The sequence below is a fragment of the Pristiophorus japonicus genome, chromosome 4 (assembly GCF_044704955.1).
Source record: "Pristiophorus japonicus isolate sPriJap1 chromosome 4, sPriJap1.hap1, whole genome shotgun sequence".
In the NCBI taxonomy this organism is placed as follows: Eukaryota; Metazoa; Chordata; class Chondrichthyes; family Pristiophoridae; genus Pristiophorus; species Pristiophorus japonicus.
Genome location: NC_091980.1, coordinates 39,484,751 through 39,512,117, shown reverse-complemented (window position 1 = coordinate 39,512,117; position 27,367 = coordinate 39,484,751). Strand labels below are relative to the sequence as shown.

Sequence of the window (27,367 nt, the reverse complement as noted above, 5' to 3'; positions counted from 1 at the left end):
CTGGCTTACTTATCACCTCTACTTTATAATTTATTTGTGTCTGATTGACCACTATAAACTTTGCTGGTTCTTGGAGAATTCTTTAGACATTTGTTCTGAAAGCTTTGGCTCTTGAAATGAAGTTTCAATTTCCGATGCAAATTCATCATTGATTGATGTGCTGCTTAATCCAGTGGGAACTTGTTTCCAAACAACATTTACTGTCGTTGGGAGAAAGCTCCATGCTGTGATGCAAGGCTACGCCATATCCTCTACACAGTTTGTATTTGACATTATAACTAGATCCATCAGTTGCGGACCATGCACATTAATGTTCTGAATTGTTCTCACACTAGCACTTTTCCGTAGACGCTTCATTTAGGGTGGACTTTCATCTTCCCGGGCAGAATGGTAATCTGCTGGAGTAGATTGTCTGCTTTTTATAGAACCCACCTAATTTAGAAGTGGTCATGGAATAGCATGAATTTTAGAGAGAATAGGGAGATTAAAGATAGTTTCGTAGTTGAAGAGAACAGAATGGGTCCAGGGTGAGCTTTTTCAAGAAGGAAAAATGCTGAGTGATCAGGAGCTGACGGGAGGGAATTAATTGAACAGTTAGTGGGTCTTAGAGACTGGAGGACAATGGGAATACTGGGCAAAGAGGTGGTTGGGAATAGGGGAGGCAGCTGAGTGCATAATCTCATTTTACATTCATATTTTCTTCTGAGAAAATTTGTCTGCATAGATTCTCCATAACTGCATTCACTGCATTTAGGATGAGTGCAAAAAATCTGCACTAGTCATCGGATATCTTGTCGGTTTGTTATCTTGAAAGCAAGCACCAATTTTGAGTTCCAAGTTGGCATGACTCAAGATTACAAAGCCAAAACTTATTCCAACATAAATAATGTTTTTCTGAGATAATTAGCTTGTAATAGCATGCATCACACTGATAAATTTGTCTATATATTTTATGTGTGGACATTTGCTTATATGGATTCTAATGACAACCAGATAGAGACAGTGATTTAGCTTTGTGATTCTTGGCCTTTTAGTAACGAAATACTGGCCAGCACAAATAGGTTTCAGGACGTAATATACATTTTTGAGGTGTAGTTCAATGCTGTAGTGTCTGTCTAAGAAGTTAAAAGTGACTGGAATGTAAAAGGACACTGACTTCATGAAAATATTTGGCAAATCTTTTTTTGTTTGAAAAAATGGCATAATGGCATAAATTGCATTAAAATTGTATCATTTACAATTTTAATGCAATTTGTGCCATTATGCCATTTTGCTTCATATCATTTTGATTAAAATTACATGTGTCTCCTCCGGCTCTTCCCCCTTGTTAAATATAGAGCAAATTGTTATCAGGTAAGTACAGCCCCGATTTTAAACTGGGGTGGGTTCAGAGCTGGCAGGGTGCAGGGCAGATGGGAGTCCCCCATGGACTCCTCAGCATGAGGCCCGGGCCATTTTAACTCCTGGGCTTCATTTAACCGTGTCTGCACTGTCTCCTGCCCAAAGCCAGCGGGAATGACATCAGAGCCGGTGGGAGGGAAGGGGAAATCAGGCGGGAGGCCAAGACTTCAGGGAGCTATGGTTACTTCGGGGAGGGGGATGTGGGGGGATGGTAGGAGTCTCCAAAAATCTACTGATGGTGGGAGGAATAGGGAAGGCTAGGGCTAGGGTGGCCCAAGGATTACTTGCAGAGCCCGGGAATACTCCTGCCCCATGCTGATCAGGTGTCCTCCCACGAACCTCACAAACTCTAGCTGTGTCCTGAGGAATTTCAGCCCCTTTCTGATTTGTTTCCACCAAATGGTTGCCTTTTAATCACTTGTTAGACCTAGACCTTTTTTTTCTCCTTTTACTATTAACCCTGTTTGATAGAGCTCTTACAGTTTCTAGAATGTTCTGTCCACATGTTGTGTATTTAGGTCCAACTCTCATTAATTATTCGTGTTGAAGTTGTCCTTGCTCGTACTCAGTGGAATATCATTTATTTTCTTCACAAAATGGTTCAATTGTAATACTTCCCTCAGTGTCCGTTCGCAGCACTGGTGTAGTAGAATGTATTGCGAATGCATTTCTAATGAATAACGTATGAGTAAGATATCTGCCTTCAAGTTTTATATTGAAGAGCTTGTCATATTTTCAAGAAGGAACAACGCTGACTAATTTATTGACTCTTGGCAGCAATAAAAACAAGTTTGAATTTGACCTAAAGCGTTGATTGTGAAAGGATTTAAAATATATTCTAAAATGGTTTACCCAAATGAATCGGAAGTTTGCCCCTGCCTCCCAATAATTGTCGAACTAAGTGATTTCAGTTCAGAAACTATTGTGTTCCTAACACAGATGAGGCTGCACACAGGGAAGTTAAAGTAACAGTGACCTCAGTCTTTAATAAGACACTCCAGAGTGAGGAACAGGCCTTAGGTGCCGGCTTATATACAGTGCTCCCAAGGGATGCTGGGATCCCTTTGGACTTCAGAGGATGAGCTCCCTGGTGGCGGAACATTGGAGTGCATGCTTTACAGATACACAACATCACTCCCCCCCCCAAAGTCAAAGTGAAAATATTTACAAGGTGAGGTGGTCGGGAGCCTTTCTTTCCCTGGTGGACCTCCTCGGTACAAATGTCTGTTCTGGTGTGTTGACTGTGCCCTCGCTGGGCTGGTGTGTTGTTGGCCCTGCAGAGCTGCTAGGTGAGCCTGGCCTTGCTGGGCTATTGGGCGTGATGGGTTCGATTTCCTGGTCCGGCATGGTGTCGTTGATCCTTTCGGTGTGAGTTGTGGGCTCGAAAAAGGTGGTGTCTCCTGTGGGTTTTTCATGGCAGTCTGTGAACTGCAGCCTCGTTTGGTCCAGGTGCTTTCTGCAAATTTGTCCAAGGTCGAGCTTGACTACAAACACCCTATTCCCTTCTTTAGCTATCACCGTGCCCGCGATCCATAGTTCATAGTTTAGCACATACACAGGGTCATTCAGATCAATTTCCTGTGACACAGTGGCAAGACCATCGTTTACATTATGTTGCTGCTGCCTGCTCTCTACCTGATCATGCAGGTTGGGGTGGACCAGCGAGATTCTGGTTTTAAGTGTCCTTTTCATGAGTAGCTCAGCCGGGGGCACCCCTGAGCGAGTGGGGTCTCGTGCGGTAGCTGAGCAGTACTCGGGACAAGCGGGTTTGGAGTGAGCCTTCTGTGACACGTTTAAGACTCTGTTTGATGGTTTGTACTGCCCGCTCTGCCTGCCCATTGGAGGCTGGTTTAAATGGGACCGAGGTGACATGTTTGATCCCATTGCGGGTCATGAATTCTTTAAATTCGGCGCTGGTGAAACACGGCCCGTTGTCAAGCAGGCCGTGGGTGGCAAACATGGCCCTCAGGCTTTCAATGGTGACGGTGGCGGTGCTTCCCGACATTATTTCCCATTCAATCCATTTTGAAAAAGCATCCACCACCAGTAGGAACATTTTACCGAGAAATGGGCCCGCATAGTCGAGATGGATTCTCGACTATGGTCTGGAGGGCCAGGACCACAAACTTAGTGGTGCCTCTCTGGGCGCGTTGCTCAACTGAGCACAATCGCTGCATTGCCGTATACAGGACTCTAAGTCAGAGTCGATACCGAGCCACCACACGTGTGATCTGGCTATCGCTTTCATCATTATTATACCCGGGTGTGTGCAGTGGAGATCCGAGATGAACGTCTCCCTGCCCTTTTTTGGTAGCACTATGCAGTTACCCCACAACAGGCAGTCTGCCTAAATGGACAGCTCGTCCTTTCGCCACTGGAATGGCTTGATTAGCTCTTGCATTTCAACGGGGATGCTGGCCCAGCTCCCATGCAGTACACAGTTTTTTACTCGGGACAGCATAGGATCTTGGCTGGTCTAAGTCCTAATCTGGCGGGCCGTGACAGGTGATTTATCATTTTCAAACGCTTCCATGACCATCAACAAGTCTGCGGGCTGCGCCACCATCAACAAGCTTGCAGGCTGCGCCATTTCCACCCCCGTGGTGGGCAATGGTAGCCGACTGAGAGCATCCACACAGTTCTTGGTGCCTGGCCTGTGGCGGATGGTATAGTTATACGTTGATAGCTCGAGTGCCCAACTTTGTATGCGGGCTGAGGCATTAGTATTTATCCCCTTATTTTCAGCGAACAGGGATATGAGGGGCTTGTGATCGGTTTCCAGCTCAAATTTGAGGCCAAATAGGTATTGATGCATTTTATTTACCCCGAACAGACACGCTAATGCCTCTTTCTCAATCATGCAGTCGGCCCTCTCGGCCTTCGACAAGCTCCTGGAGGCATAGGCGACAGGTTGCAACTTCCCCACAATGTTAGCTTGTTGTAATACGCACCCGACTCCGTACGACGACGCGTCACGTGATAACACAAGTCTTTTACACGGGTTATACAATACAAGCAGCTTGTTGGAGCATGAAATATTTCTGGCTTTCTCAAAAGCAATTACATGGTTTTTTCCCCATACCCAGTTCTCACCTTTGCGCAACAACACATGTAAGGGCTCTAAGAGGGTGCTTAACCTCAGTAGGAAGTTAGCAAAATAGTTGAGGAGTCCCAGGAACGATCGCAGCTCCTGTACGTTCTGTGGCCTGGGCGCATTCCTGATACCCTCTGTCTTGGCGCCTGTGAGCCGAATGCTGTCCGCCTTGATCTTTCTCCCCAAAAACTCCACTCATGTTGCCATGAAGACGCATTTCAACCTCTTCAGCCGCAGCCCTACGCGATCCAGTCACTGGAGGACCTTCTCCAGGTTTTGTAGTTGCTCGGCAGTGTCCCGACCCATGACCAATATGTCGTCCTGAAAAACCACCGTGCATGGTACCGACTTGAGTAGGCTCTCCATTTTTCTCTGGAAGATCGCTGCAGCCGACCAAATTCCAAACGGGCATCTGTTGTCGATGAACAGTCCCTTGTGCGTGTTGATGCAGGTGAGGCCCTTCAAAGACTCCTCCAGCTCCTGCGTCATGTAGGCCAATGTCAGGTTGAGCTTGGTGAACGTCTTGCCTCCTGCCAGAATCGCAAATAGATCATCTGCCTTAGGTTGCAGGTATTGGTCCTGTGCGAGAAACGATTAATAGTTACTTTATAATCACCGCAAATCCTGACCCTGCCATCACTTTTGAGTACTGGAACAATTGGGCTGGCCCACTCGCTGAATTCCACTGGGGAGATGATGCCCTCGCATTGCAGCCTGTCCAGCTCGATTTCCACTCTCTCCCTCATCATGTAATGTACCGTTCGTGCTTTGTGGTGAATTGATCGTGCCTCTGGGACCAAGTGGATCCGCACCTTCGCCCCGGAAAAGTTTCCAATGCCTGGCTCAAAAAGGGAAGGAAATTTGCTAAGAACCTGGGTACATGAGGCCTCATCGACATGTGATAGCGCTTGGATGTCATCCCAGTTCCAGCGGATTTTGGCCAGCCAGCTCCTTCCAAGCCCAGGACAATCCAGAGTTACAGTTCATGCACCATGCCCTCGTAGGTGACCTTGATCATGGCGCAGCCCAGGACAGTGATAAGCTCTTTGGTGTACATTCTCAGTTTCGTGTGGCTGGGGCTCAGAGCTGGTCTGAATGTCTTGTTGCACCACAGTCTCTCAAACATCTTTTTATTCATGATGGATTGACTAGCGCCAGTGTCCAGTTCCATGGCTACGGGTAAGCCATTCAATTTTACATTTAGCATTATAGGTGGATATTTCGTCAAAAATGTGTGCACCCCATGTACTTCAGCTTCCTCTCTCTGAGGCTCGAAATTGCTTTGATCCACCATGGACCGATCTTCCTCTGCCACGTGGTGGTTAGCAGGCTTTGCAGAGCTTGCAGCTCATTTGCAAGCTCGTTGGAGGTGCCCCCTTGTTCCACAGCTCTTGCAACCATACCCTTTGAAGCGGCATGAATTGGCTGAATGGAAGCCTCCACAAAGCCAACAAGGTGTGAATTGCCTTGCATTCATCCTTTGTTGGGGACTCTGAGTCATCTGGGTCACCTGAGGCCTGCTGGCATTTGCAGACTCGTGGGTTCTGCCCTGTACATTTCTGCTCGTAAACACAGTTCCAGTTAATTTATGAACATTGCTAACACTTGTGTGCTGAGAGATTTGTTTGGTGTTATCACTGGTGGATATAAATGCCTGTGCTATCACAGAGGGTCGGTGTCTCTACAGTCAAAAGTTTTCGTAGGATGGTCTCGTGGCCAATGCCCAGTACAAAAAAAGTCTGAGCATTTGCTCCAGGTAGCCATCAAACTTACATTGTCCTGCAAGTCGCCTTAGCTCGGCGACGTAGCTCGCACTTCCTGACCTTCAGATTGCTGGCACGTGTAGAACCGATACCTCGCCATCAGCACGCTTTCCCTCGGGTTAAGATGCTCCCGAACCAGTGTACACAGCTCCTCTGTGGGGTTCACCGGAGCTAGAAGGTTCTTCATGAGGCTGTAGGTCGGTGCTCTGCAGACTGTGAGGAAGACAGCTCTCCTTTTTGCAGCGCTTCCTTCTCCGTCCAGCTCGTTAGCTACAAAATACTGGTCTAGCCGTTCGACATAGGCTTCCCAGTCCTCACCCTCCGAGAACTTTTCCAGGATGCCCACAGTTTGCTGTATCTTTGCATTAGATTCGTATTCTCGTCGCCAGTTATTGTGTTCCTAACGCAGATGAGGCTGCACACAGGGAGGTTAAAGTAACTGTGACCTCAGTCTTTAATAAGACACTCCAGAGTGAGGAACAGGCCTTCGGGGCTGGCTTATATACAGTGCTCCCAAGGGATGCTGGGATCCCTTGGGACTACAGGGGATGAGCTCCCTGGTGGCAGAACATGGGAGTGCATGCTTTACAGATACACAACAGAAACAGTCAGCAATTTACACACGCAGCGTCTTTTAAAATACCCTTACTGAAAGTGACATGTTCAACAACAACAACTTATATTTATATAGCACATTTAACATAATGAAATGTAATAAAACTGAAAGTGACATTTTCCACTTAATGATTGAGTGAAAAATCACCCATACTCTAAATATTGTTTTTTTTTAGATATATATATAATTGTTAAAAAAAATGTATTTGCTCAAAATGGTTAAATCATCCTACTTTGTTTTTCAATATTGTTAAAAGGTTGAGGTGTTGTCATGGCTCCCCTGGCTGAAGTTTTCTTATTTTGTTGCTGTGGAGATTCAGTGCTGCTACAATCCACTGCTCTGTGGACACCAGCCATTCTGGAATTAGCAGCGCACTTGCCAAACTGTTACTAAAAATTCTGTTGTAATGACTGCTGCAGGTAAATCCCAGGATAACGGCGGATTCCAAAAATAAAATAATAATATTTCCTTTACATAAATATCCTCACATGGAATCTGTCAAGGAATGGAATGAAAAAGATATATGACCAGCTGTAAAACCTTCAAAATGAGTTGCGTGCTCCATATTTGCCATTAGATTTTGCAGTAGAAATATTTGCTGAGGACTGGAATCCATAACAATAAATTTTTATCAGATATTTAAACCTAGGCTAATAAAATGTATGTTAACGTTATCAAGTAGGAGTGTACAGCATGAGGTATAGTATAGACTGTGTGAGTGCAAATAAGGGTGCCTTTGAGGGAGTGAGTGTGAGGGAGCGACTGAGTAAATGTGTCTGGCTGTGTGAGATTGTACCGCAGGCAAACAGTACATTACATAGTGAGGACACATAGTAATATTTTTACATTCATTGCTATGAATTATCACAGGTAGGGTTCGTAAAAGTAATGATGTGTAATAAAGTCTCTATTCTGACACAGTCCATTTACTGTAATGACACATAGGGGTCACTTTCCGAGCTCACAATGCCAACAGCCCCCACATATTGTTGAATTCCCCTACAGTGAGGTTTGAATTTTAAACCCCAGGTAGGAATAATCTTCAGTCTCAGTGCCCTGTGAATCCCAATCTTGAGTAAATATGTGAATCCAACGATCTCTCTTTCTGAGCTGATAATGCCTTTACTTGCACTGGTATGTAAGATGAAACACCTCTCAAGGTGCTTTTACTTTGGTACTTAAGTATCCAATTCAGAGATCCTACTTCAGGAAAGTGTCCTCTATACGCTGCTCTCCCAACTTTACATTTGGTATCAAGAGTTGTTTGTGACAAAAACAAAATATTTTTTCTCTATGGCTTATGATGGTACTGGCTTCTTTCTTTCTGTCACAGTACATAAGGGTTAAAAACCTCACTCACAGAAAATGGCCCTTCTCGTTCTGATACACAAAACCCCAGAATATAGACGTTGGCCCCAAATATGTTTCTGGGCCTGCTCCACCAGCACAATTATGGCAGAGTGCAACCCATTTCCACCTACCACTTCACCCGCCATCTCAAATCATGGGAACAGGGGGCTAGAATTTCCACAATGTAGGATATTACCCTTTTTTTGGTGTTATTTGCGATTAACACCGCTATTTTGTCGCTGAAATAACATGAAAAAAATAAACGCTTACATTTCTCCAAACGGTTTCTAACTTTTGGTGAAGCATTAAAAAAGCGCCGATTTTAAGAACCCAAAAGAATGTTTTTGCCCATTTTTCATGTGATGTGCATGCGCAGTATACTTCCTGGTCTGGAACAGTCATTTTTACAGGGAATTGAAAGTTGCAGGAGAGGTCTCAATACTTACACACAGGATCAAAAATGGAGGTTGATTCGGGAAGGAAGAGGGCTAGAAAGTTTAGACAAGACGCAAATGAAGCCCTGGAAGGCACGGTAGAGGGAGGATGGGGCCAGATTGGAAAGAAGGGTTCTGGTAAACTGTACCCATCTGCAATGGTTGAAGCTTGGCGACGCGTTGCGGAGCAGGTTTCCTCGGTGGACTCCATCAGGAGGACCTATCCGCAGGAAGAGGTGGCATGACCTTTGCGGGACAGTTGGAGTAAGTCATATTTTTATTTATGCACTACAATTACTTGAATTGTAAATGTGACCCATCTTGGTATCGCTAGGCTTCTGATCGTCACACATTATAAAGATTGCTTTTTTTCTGCACAGCCCTTCGATGTTTTGATAATGAACAACATGCAAGTAAAGGTACACTATACAGATCATTTAATTAAATGCACACAGTATAATATAAGTGCTTTGATGACTATCTGTGCATGCCACGACAGCAGAAGGTCCCTCTTTTAACAACGTCTATTGCCATCTTTGCAGAAAAAGTTGTCCGAGAACCAGCGACAGCACCGGAAAACTGTTGGGGGTCCGGCATGACTGCTCCCACTGACAGCCCTGGAAAGTCAGAGTGCAGGCCTGATTGGTGCGTCGCCCAGATCGACCACCTGTGCAGATGCTTAGCCCAGGTTAGAGAGAGGGGGTACGTCCTGCAAAATCCATAGTTTGGGTTGGCTCAATGTTAAGTACTGTGTCAGCTAGGCTTCGGTTTATGCGATGTGCTCTCCTTTGGCTAGGCTTCGGTTTATGCGATGTACCATCATTCGCCGTGGTCCTTCAAATGAGCTTGCGCTATGTGAGTCTGCTCATGTCACCCTGCTCCTCCTCTACTGCTAACCAATCATCTGTTCTTTTATATTTTGCAGATGTTTCAGATACATCCAATAATGGAGAAGATCCCGCCAGCTCGCCAGAAACGGAAGTGCATGACACCAAACTCAGCCATCCTGCTGAACCTCCACAGGAGGACGAGGACGATGCTTCAATTGATGTGTTGTTTTTTTTGAGTCGGGGGGAAGAGGATGATCAGATGATGGTATTGAATTTGTAGGAGATCGACACCACGGAGGTAGAAAGGGTTTTAGCCTGCCCGACGCAGGAGGGGACAAATGTCGGTTATGCACAATCCGAGGTCTCGGGTCCCAGTGGGTTGCAGGAACCCGCACCCAGGACAGCAGCAGGCCCGTCTGTATGGAGGTGTGAAGAGCGCTCTCCTGAGATGCAATCTTCACGGGAGGTGGTAGAGCTGATAGGAATGACTGGGGAAAGCGTCCTTCTCACAAAATCGCTCCTTGAAGCCATGGGTGGAATCTCGGCAAGCATAACAGCACTATCTGGTGAAATTGGGAGCGATAGCACTACTATCTGCTGATATTAGGGAGGGCATGTCTGAGATAGTCGCTGCAACTCGGGAAACCCAGCGGCAATTGACGGTCTCGAGTGATGCCACTCCAATCTCCAGAACACCTTCACCAGTCAGTGTGTAGGTTGATCCACAGGCTGAAGAGTCCGAAGCCAGGCCTTCCGCAGCCAGAGGTTTTCAGGGGCTTCCATTGGCGTCTCCTTCATCAGTCCCCCAACAAGTGGAGCGCCGTACCCAACAAATTAATAAGAACCTTGGGCTCGCTGGGAGTAGGCTAAGCCTGCGGTAACGGGCAAGGATAATGGCAAGGGCAAGGGCGGGTGGCGGTGTTTAAATAAGGGGGTAGGGGCAAGAGGTGACTGCAGTTGAAGTTTTTTTGCTGCTGTTGTTGTTGCTGTTGTTTTGTTCTTGTTTTATTGTTGTGGTTGGTTGTTTGCATTGTTGTTATTTAAGTGACGTCAATTTAAAAGTTTAATATAATATCAAAAGTTTTTATTAAAGTTAAGTACAAGTGTTCAAATGTTCAATAAATTTCAAATTATTTTTTCAACTAAACCAAACTTATGCAGTGACTCATTCGCAGAATAACAGGGGGAAATAGTCAACATGGTGGGATAGAGAGGGTAGTCCATGATGAAACGTGTCGTTCAGCCTTCAAGCAAAGTGGTGAAGGCTCTTGCAATGATGTACGGTCCACGAGGTCTCCACCCGTGTCCTTCTGGAGGTGGTAGTGGTTGTATGGGTTCCTTGTCCTCATCCTCCTCCCCCCTCTCTCTCCTGAAGTGGTTCTGCAATCCCCAGTGGCAAATCCTGTCCCTTCATGATGGCTAAGTTGTGTAGCATGCGGCACACCACAGTGAACTCACCGACCTGCTGAGGGGAGTATCGCAGGGAGCCTCCAGAATGGTCCAGGCATCGGAAGCGCTGCTTTAGCCTCCAATTGTCTTCTCGATGATGTTATATGCAGCTATATGGCAGATATTGTAGCGACACTCGCCTTCTGTCTGCGTTTTGCAGAGTGAGGTCATGAGCTAGGTGGCGAGGCCGTAACCTTTGTCCCCCAACATCCAGCTCTGGCCTTTTGACTGCTGCTCAAACAGCTGTGAGACAGTGCTCTCACACAAGATGAAAGCATTATGGATGCTCCCAGGAAATTTTGTATTTACTGACATGATACACTGAGGATGGTCACAGATGACCTGAACGTTCAGCGAGTTGAATCCCTTTCGGTTTCGGTAAACCTCCGGATCCTCAAAAGGTGTTCGCAGGGTGATGTGCGTCCAGTCAATGGCAGCCTGTACCTTGGGGAAGCCAGCAATTCGTGCAAAGCCTATAGCCCTCTCATTCTGTGCCTCCCTGGTCATTGGTAAGTTGATGAAGTCCTTCCTACGTGCAAACAGTGCAGTAGTCACCTGGCGAATGCAGCAATGTGTAGCGTGCTGTGAAATGCAGCATTTGTCCCCAGCTTATGCCTGAAAGGAGCCGGAGGCATAGGAGGCAAGTGCCGCAGTCACCTTGACCTCAACGGACAGTGCAGTCCTCCTCACGCTTGTAGGCTATATGTCTGCCTTTATGAACTGGCATATCTCTGTGAACACCTCTTTTCGAAAGCCCAGCCTTCTAACGCACTGTGCCTCAGTCAGGTGGAGATATGCACGATATTCCCTGTGAACACGTTGGGGGTAAGGCCTCCTCCCCATAATCAGCGACCTCTTTGATTATGCTGATAATGCTGTCAAATAAGCCGCCTTCTATGATTATCCTGGATAGCATAAGCAGTCACCAAATATGGCACACATAGAATAGGCCCCATTCTTAAAATGTCCTTAAATGCCCTTAATTGTCCTTAAATATCCTTAAAAACGAATTAAAAACTCACTAATCTCTAAACGCAGCCTTCACTCCAAAACCTTTAACTCGGCTCCGTTTTCCAAGATGGCGCCATTATCGCCAAATTCGATCCGACTCGACCAGGGAAGACAAGCTTGTTCAGTTCGGTATTTATCACTGTCCTTAAAAATGTCGGTATTGGCCAAATTCACAAAAACGGCGATATCGTTATTTTTGATGTCTAGTGACATCATAAAAACGGTTCTGAAAGAAGGCGGTTGTTATATTTTAACGACGCCGCTAAACCACGAGCCAAATTTGAAAAAGGTCCTTACATTTTTTTAACGCCAGAAAAAACATTTTAACACAAAAAAAATGGCATTAAAACCGGTGTTAGGCTGGGGAATTTCTAGCCCCCTAGGGTCATTTAAATGACCAGAGCAAATACACTGCTGCCAATCCGCTGGGCAAATTGGAGTGGCACCCAACTATTCCGATGGAGGCGACCCAAGCCCCTTCCTGGGCTCAAGAAAAACTGACGGTTGCTTTATATTTTTGCTGCCGAGGAAGCAATATTTTTCTTAGAGGCTCCTGGAGCCTAGGCGGTATTCAAGCTAGCTGTCTCCTTTTAAAGCTGGAATGGGTGGAATTTCCCTGTGAAGCCCAGGAATTTCTCCAAGTCCTCACCACCACCAGAATTTAAAGGGCTAGTGTAATCGAAGTGATACCCAATGTAACTGGGTTCCTTCCTGAATTTTTTGCCCTCTGGGGCAGAAACTATGCTCGCTGCCCTCTCCAGCCCTAGGAATCTCTTAGCTATAGGCCCCGCTATTGATCTGAATGTGGCTTCCGAGCGGAGGGATTTAATTGCATGGGCGAAACCTGGAAGTTAACTCAGCGGGTCGGAATCTGCGAACCCCAAATGAACTGAAGCATTTAATTTTGACTTCCAGGTTTCCCATCTCCAAGCTGCACAGTGGGTGTGATGTGCACCCATATGACATGATCTCAGCTGTATTTAAAGGGAAATTAGCAGGGGGGTTCACGATGGATGGTGCCCCTAGAGCAGGAGCAGCACCCAAATTCAATGGTGCGTCACTGGAATTACTGCTTGATACAGTCAGGAGCAGGAGGGACATATTTTAACCCAGCAATGGCTGGAAGAAATCTGTCGCTCTCACCAGGAAGACGTGGTTGGAGGTAGCTGTGCAGGTGAGTAGCAGCAGCATTGTGCCCAGGTCTTGGATGCAATGAAGGAAATGATTTAATGACCTAACCAAGTCAGGAAACGTGATTACATTTGCTGATTCAAGTGCATTCTGTGGTTTTTGAGGATTCTTTGAGGAAATAACGAGCATGGTGGATAGAGGTGTACCGATGGATGAGGTGTATTTAGATTTTCAAAAGGCATTCGATAAGGTGCCACACAAAAGGTTACTGCAGAAGATAAAGGTACGCGGAGTCAGAGGAAATGTATTAGCATGGATAGAGAATTGGCTGGCTAACAGAAAGCAGAGAGTCGGGATAAATGGGTCCTTTTCGGGTTGGAAATCGGTGGTTAGTGGTGTGCCACAGGGATCGGTGCTGGGACCACAACTGTTTACAATATACATAGATGACCTGGAAGAGGGGACAGAGTGTAGTGTAACAAAATTTGCAGATGACACAAAGATTAGTGGGAAAGCGGGTTGTGTAGAGGACACAGAAAGGCTGCAAAGAGATTTAGATAGGTTAAGCAAATGGGCTAAGGTTTGGCAGATGGAATACAATGTTGGAAAGTGTGAGGTCATCCACCTTGGGAAAAAAAACAGTAAAAGGGAATATTATTTGAATGGGGAGAAATTACAACATGCTGCGGTGCAGAGGGACCTGGGGGTCCTTGTGCATGAATCCCAAAAAGTTAGTTTGCAGGTGCAGCAGGTAATCAGGAAGGCGAATGGAATGTTGGCCTTCATTGCGAGAGGGATGGAGTACAAAAGCAGGGAGGTCATGCTGCAATTGTATAGGGTATTGGTAAGGCCGCACCTGGAGTACTGCGTACAGTTTTGGTCACCTTACTTAAGGAAGGATATACTAGCTTTGGAGGCGGTACAGAGACTATTCACTAGGCTGATTCCGGAGATGAGGGGGTTACCTTATGATGATAGATTGAGTAGACTGGGTCTTTACTCGTTGGAGTTCAGAAGGATGAGGGGTGATCTTATAGAAACATTTAAAATAATGAAAGGGATAGACAAGATAGAGGCAGAGAGGTTGTTTCCACTGGTTGGGGAGACTAGAACTAGGGGGCACAGCCTCAAAATATAGGGGAGTTAATTTAAAACCGAGTTGAGAAGAAATTTCTTCTCCCAGAGGGTTGTGAATCTGTGGAATTCTCTGTCCAAGGAAGCAGTTGAGGCTAGCTCATTGAATGTATTCAAGTCACAGATAGATAGATTTTTAACCAATAAGGGAATTAAGGGTTATGGGGAACGGGCGGGTAAGTGGAGCTGAGTCCACGGCCAGATCAGCCATGATCTTGTTGAATGGCGGAGCAAGCTCGAGGGGCTAGATGGCCTACTCCTGTTCCTAATTCTTATGTTCTTATGTTCTTATGTTTAAGCCCCTGACCCCCCTCACTCTGTCTTGCCAAGCATTTTCCAGCACATCATTCCTCACACCCACTCAACTTTCAGCAGCACTCAGCCTTCACTTTCTATGCACTTCATTGCCTCCCCATTTATCCATCCATCGTTGCCACTCATCCCAATCCTTATGCAATTTGATGCATCTGTCTCATAGTCACCCTCACCAAATGCACTGCATCCTTCGGGTGAATACCTGACCTTCACTCATTCTCAGGTCTGTTTTTTCACCACTTGTAGGAGAAGAAAGAGCAAAACATAAGGGACAAGGAGAGGACAGGAGGTGGGCCACCACAAATAGTTCAACTCACAACTGCAGAGGAGGCGGCCCTGGGGATAAGTGGCACATCTGCATCCCTTTCAATTGGGCAGTCCATCTGAAGCCATCAGAGAGACAGACTGAAGGATCTCAGTGGACTATTAGCAGCAAACCACTACATGAAGCTTCATTTTAAGAGAACTAGAGCCAGTTTCAGCTCATATTGAAATATAAAGTAGCAAATGCTATTGTTCATTATTTTCCATTTTTCGAGAGCGATAGTAAACCTAGTGAAACTTCCCAGTCCATCAATGCTTCTGTACACTTATCTATTCACTGTTTAAACAAATTTCTTTGGAATTTTTTAGCCTGTCATGGTCCAGAGGAGTGTTTATTTTATCACCTTCTGAAGTCAAGGAAGATCATGTGAGGGCACGTGATATAGCCAGTAAGCTGAAATACAGTAACACAGATTTTGTGTTCAATCTTTGGGCTTGCTACAAATGACCTAGATATCAAGCAGATAAAGACTCCAGGCAATAGGGAGTGAGGGTTTGCCTACGGGACACTGAACCTAGAGTAAAAACCCCAAAGCTTAACTCAGTAGACATCTTGGCCTGTACTCTGTGAAGTGGCTCGTCATGCTCACATAACCGAAATGGGTGGCCTTAACCCTATTGCAAGTTCAGTGACTTGTATTTTCATGGGGCTGCAATGCTGTTGGTTCCCTGAACATTGAAGTCATTTATACTATGGAATGTATCCAGTGGAGGGACGTCATGTCTGACTAACTTGATCGAATATTTTGAGGAGGTAACAAGGAGGGTCGATGAAGATAGCGCATTTGATGTAGTCTACATGGATTTAAGTGAGGCTTTTGACAAGGTCCCACGTGGCAGACTGGTCAGAAAAGTAAAAGCCCATGGGATCCAAGGAAAAATGGCAAGTTGAATCCAAAATTGGGTCAGTGGCAGGAAGCAAAGTGTAACGGTCAATGTGTGTGTTTGTGAAGTGGAAAGCTGTTTCCAATGGGATTCTGCAGGGCTCAGTACTAGGTCACTTGTTTTTTGTGGTATATATTCATGAGTTAGGGCCATGTAAGGGCCATGTTTAAGAGGTTTGCAGATGATACAAAAATTGGCTGTGTGGTTGGTAGTGAGGTAGAAAGCTACAAACTACAGGAAGATATCAATGGATTGGTCAGGTGGGCAGAACAGTGGCAAATGGAATTCAATCCAGAGGAGATTGAGGTAATGCATTTGGGGAGGGCTAACAAGGCAAGAGAATACACAATGAATGGTAGGATACTGAGATATGTAGAGGAACAGATGTACCATGTCCACAGATCCCTGAAGGTAGCAGCACAGGTAGATGAGGTGGTTAAGATGGTTACAGAATACTTTCCTTTATTAGCCAAGACAAAGAATATAAGAGCAGGGAGGTTATGCTTGAATGATACAAAACACTAGTTAGACCACTGTGTGTAGTTCTGGTCACCACATTACAGGAAAGATGTGATCGCACTATAAAGGGTACAGAGGAGATTTACAAGGATTTTGCCAGGACTGGAAAATTTTAGCTATTGGGAAAGATTGGATAGGCTGGGTTGTTTTCGTTGGAACAAAGGAGGCTGAGGGGAGATCTAATTTAGGGCTAGAGTTTCCTCGTTTTTGTATGCTTAACGCCCACTTAACATCCATTTTACCACTGAAATGATGTATAACATCCATATATCGCTCATTTAGCCACAAAATGGAAACTGATGGGCATTTTTTGGAAATTTATCGCCGAGCATTACTTTCCACATGTGCGTAACACCGGGAAAAAATAATACTACCTGCCCACTTTTTTTGGGTGGAATCATCAGAATGGGCGAACTCAACGGCCATAATATCGGCCAGCGTTACTTTCCGCACGGAATTAAAGCCGAGATTCAATATTGACCGCCCACTTTTTTTGTCGTGAAGATCATATTTGCTGAAACTAGCGGTCATGAGATCGCCCAGCGTCACTTTCACCACATCGCACACATATCGCCCACAATATCACTCGCTAAAAAAAACGCCCAGAAAAAGTGGAACTAACCGCAACTAATCACAGAGTTATGGACGGCATGTTCGACATCACATGTCACATCCTTTAAAAGGCTGCTGTGCTTCAACCTCGGGGGAGTGCGGATGTACTCTGGAGGTTATTGGAGTTGATGTGAACATCTGTACAAACATCTTGACCATACAGTAACCTATTGGAATTTAATAGGTGTCTTCGTCAGGACATTCATTGTTTGTGACCAATCGGTGGAAAACAGGGAGCTATTGCACACTTTCTCACACTCCCTTGATGACCAATTACATGCTGCAGACTTGAGATGGCCGAAGGTACGCTCCACAGCAGTATGTGCCCAATGTAAGATGTGCCAGACTGATGAGGAGGACCAGACATTACACCCCCCGCAAGTACAGGGAGAAGCAGTCTTACCTCAACTTGCCCGACACCACCTGCCTTCGGAGATTGCGCTTCCACAAAAAGGTTATCACTGAGATATGCCAGCTGATAAGGGGAGATCTGCAACCTGCCAGCACCATCAGTACTGCACTGTCCGTCGAAGTCAAAGTCACCACGGCACTGTCGTTCTATGCGTCGGATTCTTTTCAGGCCTCAGCTGGCGACATTTGTGCCCTGTCTCAGCATGCCACGCATTGCTGCATTAGACAGGTCACTGAAGCCCTGTACGCACACAGGATGGACTTTATCAACTTGATCAGGAGGGTTCTCGGATTCTCCAGATTTGCAAACTTCCCCAAATTGCAGGGAGCAATAGACTGTACGCACATCGCGATGCGGACACCTTTTCAGGATGCAGAGGTTTTCAGGAACCGTAAGGGATTCCACTCCTTGAATGTTCAACTCATTGTCGACCAGCAGCAAATTATAATGGCAGTGAATGCCAAATTTCGGGCAGCATCCATGGTGCTCACATCCTGCGTGAAAGCATTGTATCTGACTTGTTTAACAATCAGCCACAAAGTCAATGACAAAGGATATGGCCTCGCCACCTGGCTGATGATCCCCCTGTATGACACCCACACCGAAGCCGTGAGGCAATACAATGAGAGCCACAGAGCCACTCGCAATATCGTGGAGAAAACCATTGGAGTGCTTAAGCAGCGCTTTAGATGCCTGGACCACTCAGGAGGCGAGCTCCAAAACCACCCTGAGCAGGTAGTTTAATTCGTGGTGGTGTGCTCCATGTTGTACAACTATCAGGAGGGGACAAGAATTGCCTGATGAGTCTGATAGTCCACCTCACCAGAGAAAGGAAGAAGAGGATGAGGAGGCGGACACTGACATTGGCCCACACAATCAGGCTGACACTGAAGCCATGCCACGCCCCCCCTCTAGATCGCATGAAAGGGCCCGTGGTAGCATGATAGCTGCAAGAGCCTTACGTCTGGAGCTCATCAATGAGCGCTTTGCCTGAAAGAACATTGGTGGTATTTACAAGGCTGACACACTGCTGGATGTGCGGGTCATACATCAATGGTAGGCATCACCTTGGTGACAGTTAAAGTTAAAGTTGATTGAAGCTAAGTGCAATTATACCCTTTGATGTTAAGGGATCACCAATGTGTAACGGTGCAGCTATCTGAGCCAATGCGCAACAAAGTTTTGATAAATAAAAAACATTTAAACTGAACAGTTGTCTGAAATCATCAGTATTTCTGTAAAAAAAAACAACCCTTCCCCCCTGCTTCTCGTCCCCACCTCCACCACTTCCCTTTCTCCTCCTGACTCCAAGCCACCTGGCCGAGGAGCTCCTCAGGCGATGCTTCATTGCTGGGGGCGGGGGATTACGGCCGAACCATTGCTTGGACGGATACGGGAGAGGACGGTCCCGAGGTGGAAATGTGCTCCGAGCCAGAAGCAAGATGTTGCTCCTGGCTCTCTTGTGTGGTTGCCAATGGGGGTACGGCATCTTGGGGTGCAGTGCAATGCTTCGGGACCACTGGGAGCCCTCTGCCACTAGTGTTCCTGGCTACCAGCTCCAGGGCCTCCACTATCTCTTCCATGTTATATATTATTTATTGGACTAAATCTCGATGCCAACTATGTTCTGGTGCTTAGTAGGCTTTTTGCTGCTGGTGAATCTCCCCCGTGCCTCCCACAACAGCCAAACAAACACACCACAACCACACATGCCTTCAGTCCCTCTCAACTCCCTCTCTCTCTGTCTCCTCTTCTTCGCATGTCATGATGACCTTTGACCTCCTGAATTGCAGGAATCGAGCGCTGCCATGCCGTTGCTAAGAACGGCGACACTTTACGGCAGAAGGTCAGCGAGATTTAACACTATCGCCCATTTCATATCGCTCACGGTAATGCCCAATTTAAAAAATGGAGACAAGGTGCTTTGAGAATGGGCGAGAAGCCAGCAATCTGAAAAGCCATTTTTCCTGCCCATGCGGGAAATAACGCCCATTTTTGGGCGTTATGCACAAAAGTGTAAAATCTAGTCCTATGAAAGGTCTAGATTGAATGAATAGGGACCTATTTCTCTCAGCAGATAGGCCAGTAACCTGAGGTATAGATTTAAAGTAATTAGTAGAAGGATTAGAGAGGGAGTCGAGCAGAACATTCTTCACCCAGAGGGTGGTGAGGGTCTGTAACTTACTGCCTGAAAGGGTGGTAGAGGCAGAAACCCTCATTGCAGTTAAAAAATACTTGGATATGCACTTGAAGTGCCGTAACCTACAGGGCTACGAACCAAGAGCTGCAAAGTGGTTTTAGGCTGGATTAGCTCTTTATCAGCCAGCACAGACACAATGGGCCAAATGGCCTCCTTCTGTGCCATACATTTCTATGATTCTGTGAGGGCACTCCTGAAGCATTAAAGTACCTGTAGAAATGTAGCCCTTAATGCCAGGACCGGAAAAAAATCATAGACCAGCCCTGTCTCATGAACGATGGGCTTCTGTTGACCAAATTATTTTAGAAGCTCAAAGACAAGAGCATGGGGCCAGGAGAGGATCAAAGGAGACATTAAAAAGATATGAACCTGGAAATTATTGTCAATCATGTTATTATGCCAATGCTTTCTCTATTTTAAAGGAGGCATTAACCCAAACAGACTAAGCCCTTCATTAAAGTAGTAGTGAGAAGAGTTTGATACAATTGTTTTAAACAGCCATACAGCAGCATTACTGACTCATTTCTAGCCTAAGATTATTAAAATCTGATGGTAGGGCACAACGGAGTCATAATAAGCTGTACCTTGGAGAAATAGGATTAGGAATCTCATCTACAGTTCCAAGCATGCTGTGTTTCTAACTTTAGCCATGTGTCACCAATCAGATGCGAGGCGTTTTCTTGTAGGTGAGGAGGAAAAGCCAGAGAGAGAGAAGGTCGAATTCACCCTGAAGGCTATTCTCTGGCATGCTAGTTAGCCAGGTGTACAGACGCATTGGTAGATGCCTGAAGTAGGTCACCTCACTGAGTTATTTACGGTATGTAATGTGGCACAAAACAAAACAGGGAGAGGAAGGGGAGAACATAGTAAAATACAGTACCAGAAAAGCCCCCAAAACCTGTATTGTCCAGATGCAAGCAAGACGTGTTACTTTGAAGATCAGCCTCATAAAATTAAATAATGTTCTGCTCATAGTCGGAAATTCTGCTTTCTGTTCTAATCATCTCTGAAATAAGCCACTTAAAATATGCTGAAAGAAAAGCCAGACTGACTGGTGCCTTGAAACCTTTTCCTACTGTATGACTGTAAGAGGAATGAACATGCCTTTAGTTGTTTGCAAACTGATAAATCCTTTGGTTTTGAAGCTCAATGCATTATCAGGTACCATTCATGCAAAACGCAGCCAGGAACATGGCCAAGTCTCAATGCAAGATCATAGCTACTACAGAGGAAGAAAATATATATTTCACACACACCATGTGAAAATTGGCCCTATCTTTATTCTCTTACTCTGTTCTTTATTTGTTGGTCTGTATTTCTGGTAAGTGTATGTTTCGGTATTGGATTTCGTCATTTCCATTTGGGTGTTGTGATAAAATAAGGGCTTTACTCCCGAGAGATCTTGCAGGCTCCAAATGTTTCAGTTTATTCAGTTGATCTTAGTGATAAACAGGCTTTCTCTGCATTGTGTTACTCCTTTTTTCCCTCTGATCCTTCAATCATCACCTCCCTACGTCAACCTTTCCAGTCAGAACCAGAAAGGCCCTTAGAGAACAGTTCTAAGGCTTACCATTCTGGTCCATTCTATGGCTGCCACTGAATACTTGATTTATTATACCAGTCAAATATTCAGTTCTTGTAAAGGTCCATAAATAAAATAGGGATGAAATTCATTTTGGGCGATAGCGCAAAATTGGAAAAGATTTGAAAAGAAAATTGGGAGGTGTGTAAAGAAAAGAATTACTTGCATTTATATAGCGCATTGCATGACCTCAAGATGTCCCAAAATGCTTTACAGCCAAGGAGGTATTTTGTTGGAGTATAGTCACTGTTGTAATGTAGGGAATGCAGCAGCCAATTTGCGCACAGCAAGGTCCCAAAAACAGCAATGTGATAATGACAAAATAGTTTGTTTTAGTGATGTTGGCTGAGGAATAACTATTGGCCTTGACACCGGGAATAACTCTCCTGCACATCTTCGAAATAGTGCCATGGGATTTTTTACGTCCACCTGAGAGAACAAATGGGACCTCGGTTGATCGTCTCATCTAAAACGTGGCACCTCCGACAGTGCAGCACTCCCTCAGTACCACACTAGAATGTCAGCCGAGATTGTTGTGCTCAAGTCTCTAGAGTGGGACTTAAACCTACAACCTTCTGACTCAGGCGAGAGTGCTACCAACTGACCCACTGCTGACACACCTAGTGGGCTTCTGTTGTACTATCTCTGATTTTGCAATGCTGCCCAAGACAAATTTCACCTCAATAACTTTCACAAGAATAAAGATACTACTTGGATGTGTAGGGGGGAGATTAATGCTTCATATAGTTTCACTGGTTCTGTCCATCCACCTGCCCTCAGTCTTTATCATAAGAGCATAAGAAATAGGAGTAGGAGTGGGCCTGCTCTGCCTTTCAATAACATCATGGCTGAAATTCGACCTCAACTCCACTTTCCTGCCAAATTTCCATATCCCTTGATTCCTCCTGAGATTATGCCCCCTAGATCTAGTCTCTCCAGCTAGGGGAAACAACTTCTCAGCTTCTACCCTGTCAATCCCACTCAGAATCTTATATGTTGCAATGAGATCATCTCTCATTCATCTAAACTTCAGAGAGTATAAGCGCAACCTACTCAATCTCTCCTCATAGGACAACCGTTTTAAACCAGAAATCAATCCAGTGACCTCAACTCCACTTTCGGCCCGATCCCCATATCCCTTGATTCCCTTACCATCCAAAAATCTATCAATCTCAGCCTTAAATATACTCAATGACTCAGCATCCACAGCCCTCTGAGGTAGAGAATTCCAAAGATTCACAACCTGCTGAGTGAAGAAATTTCACTCGGTTTTTCGGACTTGACCTCCACTTTGGCGCAAAATGCAATATAATCCCAGCATTGGAAGACAACTTGCATTTTCCTTACCAAACATTCCTATGATTTTACTGAGTGAGATTGTCAATGGTTGTCAATTAATATCTGAATTGCTTGCATCCACAAGGCACTAGATTGAGACAGATTGAACTCATTTCACTTGCAACCCTCACAGATGCCCAAGGAATTTTTATCTCATCGATCAAGTCATTTTTGTATCCATTCTTACATAGTTCCTAAAATTTATGAAACTCATCAATCACTTATTTATTGACAAATTCTAAAATGTGCTCATTAAGGAGCTGTTTTCGTCATAAAATTATTTGGCATATCGTTACTTTTTGCTTGCATTCATGCGACATGATAAGCTAACTTGAATCCAAGCCCATCACCACATCACTCACACATGCTGTCTTCAGATTGAAAATGACATGCAGCCCTTAGGGCATTTCTTCTGTAAACAAATTGAGCTTCATTAAAATCTTTTTTAGTGAAAATAGTCCTAAGAAATTATTTGACAGAGAATTTTTAATAAATCTTAGAATTTAGTGAGCGAGACATTTCTAGTATTTCACTGTACTATATTAAACTACAACAGTCACTGTTCAGCCCCATGGCTTAATGTATGCCATTTGTAATAGTTTGCTCTCTTCATTATTCATTATACCTTCTAGCTTAGTATTATCTGCAAACTTAAATATACTCCTTTCTTTTCCCAAATACAAACTATTTTATATATAAAGGCCCAGCATTGATTCTTGGGAAAAACCACTTGTCACTGCCTGTCAATTACAGAAAGTCCCTTTAATCCCAACTCTCTGCCTTTTACCTCCCAAACGTTTTGTGCAGACATGAACACTATTTACAGACTTTTAAAATTCATTCTTGGGATATATATACTGCTGGCAAGGCCAGCATTTATTGCCCATCCCTAGTTATCCATGAGAAGGTGGTAGTGAGCCTTCTTGAATCGCTATAGTCCATGAAGTGAAGGTACTCCCACAATGTTGTAAGGTAGGGAGTTCCAGGATTTTGACCCAGCAACTATGCTGGAGCAGTGATATTTGTCCAAGTAAGGATGCTGTGTGACTTGGAGGGGAACTTAAAAGTAAGGTGTTCACATGCACCTGCTGCCCTTGTCCTTTTAGGTGGTGGAGGTCGCAGGTTTGGGAGATGCTGCTGAAGAAACCTTGGCAAATTGCAACAGTGCAGGTAGTACACACTACAGCCATGGTACGCTGGTGGTGGAAGGAGTGGATCTTTAAGCTGGTGGATGGGGTGCCGATCAACCAAACTGCTTTGTCCTAGATAATGTTGAGCTTCTTGAGTGTTGTTGCATCTGCACCCATCCAGGCAAGAGACAGTATTCTATCACACTCCTGACTTGTGCCTTGTAGATGGTGTAGAAGTTTTGGAGAGTCAAAAGGTGAGCCACTCACCACAGAATACCAAGCCTCTGACCTGCTCTAGTAGCCATGGCATTTATCTGGCTGGATCAGTTGCCAGTTGAATTTATGGTCAATATTGATGATCAGGATGTTGATGCTGGGGTATCCAATAATGATAATGCCATTGAATGTCAAAGGAAGGTGATTACACACATTCTTGTAGTATATAGAAACATAGAAACATAGAAAATAGGTGCAGGAGTAGGCCATTTGGCCCTTTGAGCCTGCAGCACCATTCAATATGATCATGGCTGATCATGCAACTTCAGTACCCCATTCCTGCTTTCTCTCCATACCCCTTGATCCCTTTAGCCGTAAGGGCCACATCTAACTCCCTTTTGAATATGCCTAACGAACTGGCCTCAACAACTTTCTGTGGTAGAGAATTCCACAGGTTCACAATTCTCTGAGTGAAGAAGTTTCTCCTCATCTCGGTCCTAAATGGCTTACCCCTTATCCTTAGACTGTGACCCCTGGTTCTGGACTTCCCAAATATCAGGAACATTCTTCCTGCATCTAACCTGTCCAATCCCGTCAGAATTTTATATGTTTCTATGAGATCCCCTCTCATTCTTCTAAATTCCAGTGAATATAAACCTAGTCGATCCAGTCTTTCTTCATATGTCAGTCCTGCCATCCCGGGAATCAGTCTGGTGAACCTTCGCTGCAATCCCTCAATAGCAAGAATGTCCTTCCTCAGCTTAGGCGACCAAAACTGCACAAAATACTCAAGGTATGGTCTCACCAAGGCCCTGTACAACTGCAGTAAGACCTCCCTACTCCTATACTCAAATACCCTCGCTATCAAGGCCAGCATGCCATTTGCTTTCTTTAATGCCTGCTGTACCTGCATGCCTACCTTCAATGACTGATGTACCATGACACCCAGGTCTCATTGCAACTCCCCTTTTACTAATCTGTCACCATTCAGATAATAATCTGCCTTCTTGTTTTTGCCACCAAAGTGCATAACCTCACACTTATCCACATTATACTGCATCTGCCACGCATTTGCCCATTCACCTAACCTGTTCAAGTCCCCCTACAACCTCCTAGCATCCTCCTCGCAGCTTGCACTGCCACCCAGCTTAGTGTCATCTACAAACTTGGAAATATTACATTCAATTCCTTCGTCTAAATCATTAATGTGTATTGTAAATAGCTTGGGTCCCAGCACTGAATCCTGCGGCACTCCACTAGTCACTGCCTGCCATTCTGAAAAGGACCCGTTTATTCCCACTCTTTGCTTCCTGTCTGCCAACCAGTTCTCTATCCACATCAATACATTACCCCCAATACCATGTGCCTTAATTTTGCACACTAATCTCCTGTGTGGAACCTTGTCAAAAGCCTTTAGAAAGTTCAAATACATCACATCCACTGGTTCTCCCTTGTCCACTCTACTAGTTACATTCTCAAAAAACTCAAGAAGATTTGTCAAGCATGATTTCCCTTTCATAAATCCATGCTGACTTGGATCGATCCTGTCACTGCTTTCCAAATACGCTGCTATTACTTCTTTAATAATTGATTCTAGCATTTTCCCCACCACAGATGTCAGGCTAACCGGTCTATAATTCTCTGTTTTTGCTCTCCCTCCTTATGGACATTGCCTGGCACTTGTTTGGCACAAATGTTACTTGCCACTTATCGGCACAAGCCAGGATGTGGACATGGACTGCTTCATTATCTGCGGAATTGCCAATATAGCACAACTCTGTGCAATCATTAGTGAACAACTGCACTTCTGACATGATTAAGGGAAGGTCATTGATGAAGCAGTTGAAGATAATTGGATCGAGGACACTTCACCGAGGAATCTCTGCAGTTGTGCACAGTGCATTCAGCTGTTTCTTGATATCACGTGGAGTGGATCAAATTGGCCTAAGTCTGGCATCTGAGATGGTGGGGACCTCATGAGGAAGCTGAGAGGGATCATTCACTCGGCATTTCTGGCTGATGATGATTGCAAGTGCTTCAGCACTGTCTTTTGCACTCGTGTTGGGCTCCACCATCATTGAGGATGTGGATGTTCATAGAGTCTCCTCCTTCTATAAGTTGTATAATTGGTCTACACCATTTACAACTGGATGGTAGCAGGACTGAGGAAGGACATTCTTACTATTGAGGGAGTGCAGCAAAAGTTCACCAGACTGATTCCCAGGATGGCAGGACTGACATATGAGGAGAGACTGGATCAACTGAGCCTTTATACATTGGAATTTAGAAGGATGAGGGGGTATCTCATAGAAACATATAAGATTCTGACGGGACGGGGCAGGTTAGATGCGGGTAGAATATTCCCGATGTTGGGGAAGTCCAGAACCAGGGGACACAGTCTTAGGATAAGGGGTAGGCCATTTAGGACTGAGATGAGGAGAAACTTCTTCACTCAGAGAGTTGTTAACCTGTGGAATTCCCTGCCGCAGAGAGTTGTTGATGCCAATTCATTGGATATATTCAAGAGGGAGTTAGATATGGCCCTTACGGCTAAGAGGATCAAGGGGTATGGAGAGAAAGCAGGAAAGGGGTACTGAGGGAATGAGCAGCCATTATCTTATTGAATGGTGGTGCAGGCTCGAAGGGCCGAATGGCCTACTCCTGCACCTATTTTCTATGTTTCTATGTTTGACCTGATCCATTGGTTGTGGGATTGCTTAGCTCTGTCTATAGCTTTTGTCATGTAGTATTATAACAGGTAGTCCAGTTTTTGTACCTCATTTTCAGGTACTCCTGGTGACACTCCTGGCATGCTCTTCTACATTCCTTATTGAACCATGGTTGGTGATCTGGCTTGATGGTAATGGTAGAGTGAGGGATATGCCGGGCCATGAGGTTACAGATTGCGGTGGAATAAAATTCTGCTGCTGCTAATGGCCCACAGCGCCTTACTGATGCTCAGTTGGAACTGCTAGATCTGTTCTTAATCTATCTCAGTTAGCACGAAGGTAGTGCCACATGGCACGTTAGAGGGCGTCATCAGAGTCAATATGGGACTGCCTGGAAACACAATCCCAATAAAACCTGAGGCCAATTTCGGAAAAAATGGAGAATCTTTCTCGAACCACCTAATTCAAATAAACAAAAGCACGAAGAAACATTATAACTCAACTACTTTTAGGAGGCGAAATTGCGTATCATCCAGGTTGGGGGCGGTAACAGTGCGAGGTAGGACTTCCTACACAGGCACAGAAGTCCTGCCCTGGCAGCTAAATTGGGCTTACTGCCCTCGAGAGGTAGTGGAGCGCAAAGTCTCGTGCTCCACTTCCTCTTGGGGGTGGGGCTGGGATGCTAACCTTGGGAATTTTCCAGTGTTACGTGGGGAGGCCCGTAGTGCTGGCAGGAACACAGGGCCCTCCCCTTCCATTAAATGTGTGGGCACGCTGTGGATTCTGCATTATGGAGACGGGGCCACTGCTACACCACTACGGAGTAGTTGCTGTGGCAGCAGACTGGCACAGAAGTGGAGTGCCAGGTTGCCACATTGTCGCATGGACCCTGCGATTTGAAAATGGCAAGGCCACGACTGGTAAGTCGGCTATTTTGAAAACTATCAGCCCT

General features: G+C 45.2%; 1 long non-coding RNA gene across 1 annotated transcript in view; it reads left to right on the top strand.

Moving 5' to 3' along the window:
* LOC139262036 (uncharacterized) overlaps window positions 1-10,439 on the top strand; it is a 154,667-nt gene extending 144,228 nt beyond the window's left edge. Inside the window, exons 2-3 of the long non-coding RNA XR_011592863.1 lie at window positions 9,201-9,346; window positions 9,584-10,439. This is a non-coding gene — a long non-coding RNA (uncharacterized lncRNA). The remainder of the gene's footprint in view (window positions 1-9,200; window positions 9,347-9,583) is intronic.
* Window positions 10,440-27,367: the final 16,928 nt, after the last annotated feature.